Genomic DNA, 2,713 nt, shown 5'->3' with positions numbered 1-2,713 from the left:
AAACCGCTCACTAGGATCGCCTCGAGTCACAAGCTACAAATATATCCAAGTAATAATGTGGTCTCAAAAAATTATCACAGATATTTACATTTATTCCCTCAACGGGCCAAAATTACGAATATGCCATTCTGACCTAATTAGGGCCTACATGCATACTAATACACATAGTCATGCATCACAGATATCCAAATAGTCATATAAACATGCTTTTAATCATTTAAATCACATGTAATCCAGTTATGCCCTCCCAGAACACTAATCAAGGCCCTTAAGCCTTATTAGTAAATTTGGGTCGTTACAGTGCAGTAAGTCGGGAGGGCCGCAGAGCGGTGCCTCCATATTCTGAGTCTGGTAGGGGCGGAGGCCCCAGTGATCTGAAGAGAAAGACCCCTGATGCTTCGACCACTCCTGGTCCTAATAGGAGAGGTCGAGGTACTCAGGGTGGCCGTTAGGGAGGCGGTGATTCATGGAAGAGTTATCTTGAGTGCACGAGGTGCAAAAGACGCCATTCGGGTGAATGTCGGGCTAAGGCCTGTTATGTGTGCGGGGTAGTGGGATACCTCAAGAAGGACTGCCCAACAGTGAAGAAAGGAAATGCAGGGAAGGTGGACAGTTTGACTCCAGCTCGAGTGTTCACCTTGACGCAGGCGAAGGTCGAGGCTAGTCCCTCGGTAGTGACAGGTCAGCTTTCTAGCACTGGCTATCCTTTTACTGTATTGATTGACTCTGGTGCTACACATTCGTTTGTTTCTAGTAAGGTAATTGATAGACTGTGTAGACCTAGTGAGTATTATACTTTGGGATTTGGGACTATTTTGCCTACAAGAGAACTGATAGTTTCTAGGAGGTGGCTTAGAGCACTGCCAGTGATGGTTGATGGTAGGGAATTGTCAGTAGACTTAATTGAGTTGGGTATGGAGGACTTTGACATCATTTTAGGCATGGATTGGCTGGTTAGATACGGAGCTACTATTGACTACAGGAAGAAGATGGTGACCTTTGAGCCAGAGGACGAGGATCCCTTTGCCTTTGTGGGAGCGATGCATGGACCCCGCGTACCCAGGATCTCAGCGCTGAGAGCCAGAGATTTATTACAGGGATGATGTATAGGTTTTCTGGCTAGCATGTTAGATACCACTAAGGTTTTTCCAACAAGACCGGAGGAGACCAGATTGGTTTGCGAGTTCTTGGATGTGTTTCCTGAGGACTTACCCAGATTTCCGCCGCGTAGGGAGATTTAGTTTATTATTGAGTTGGCGCCAGGGACAGAGCCAGTGTCGAGGGCACCATATAGAATGGCACCGGTAGAACTGAAGGAATTGAAGATACAGTTACAGGAGCTTCTGGATTTGGGGTTCATCAGACCTAGCTACTCGCCATGGGGTGCTCCAGTTTTGTTTGTGAAAAAGAAGGACGGGACTCTGAGAATGTGTATAGACTGTAGGGAATTGAACAAGTTAACTATCAAGAATAAGTATCCCCTACCAAGGATTGACGACTTGTTCGATCAGCTGCAGGGTAAGACGATGTTCTCAAAGATTGATCTTCGATCTGGTTATCACCAGCTAAGGATCAAGGACGAGGACATTTCAAAGATGACCTTTCGAACGAGGTATGGGCACTATGAGTTTTTGGTCCTGTCATTTGGTTTGACCAATGCCCCAACAACCTTTATGGATCTAATGAACAGGGCGTTCAAGGACTTTATGGATCAATTCATTATAGTCTTCATCGACGACATCTTAGTGTACTATAGTTCAGAGGTAGAGCATGAGCAACATCTACGATAGGTTTTGCAGAGATTGAGGGAGCATCAGTTGTACGCCAAGTTTAAGAAATGTGAATTTTGGCTACCAGAAGTGACATTCCTTGGGCATATTGTTGGTGCAGATGGGATTAAGGTGGATCCATCTAAGGTGGAGGTAGTTAGGGATTGGCCGAGGCCAAGGAACGCCTCGGAGGTGCGGAGTTTTCTGGATCTACCGGGTTACTATAGACGGTTTGTGGAAGGCTTCTCGAATTTAGTGGAACCGATGACAGAATTGACACGAAAGAATTTAAAGTTTATCTAGTCAGACAAGTGTGAGAACAGTTTCCAAGAATTGAAGCGACGACTTATTACCGCGCCTGTGTTGAGTCTTCCTTCGGGGGAAGGGAAGTTTGTTGTCTACTACGATGCATCGAGGTTGGGTTTAGGCTGTGTGTTGATGCAGATTGAGAAAGTCATTGCTTATGCATCACGACAGCTGAAGGAGTATGAGCAGCGGTATCCTACCCATGATTTGGAGTTAGCAGCGGTGGTATTCGCACTGAAGGTGGCAGCATTATCTATATGGGGAGAAGTGCGAGATATACACCGATCATAAGAGTTTGAAGTACTTCTTCACACAGAAGGACTTGAATATGAGGCAGAGATGTTGGATAGAGTTGGTAAAGGACTATGATTATGATATTCTTTACCATCTGAGGAAAGCCAATGTAGTTGCGGATGCATTAAGCCGGAGGGGCCCAGGTCAGTTATATAGTTCCACCCAGATCTCAAGAAAGTTAGCTGATGAGATGGGTGAGATGAAGTGTTTGGGGACGGATATGGTTCAAAAGGAAAATGAAGCTATTGAGAATATCCGAGCTAGGATGCTCGCCTCACAAAGCAGACAAAAGAGCTACGTTGATCCCAAGCGTAGGGATGTGGAGTTCCAGGTTGGGGACCACG

Source organism: Humulus lupulus, chromosome X (assembly GCF_963169125.1).
Source record: "Humulus lupulus chromosome X, drHumLupu1.1, whole genome shotgun sequence".
Taxonomy (NCBI): Eukaryota; Viridiplantae; Streptophyta; class Magnoliopsida; order Rosales; family Cannabaceae; genus Humulus; species Humulus lupulus.
Note: the sequence above shows the minus strand (reverse complement) of the source record.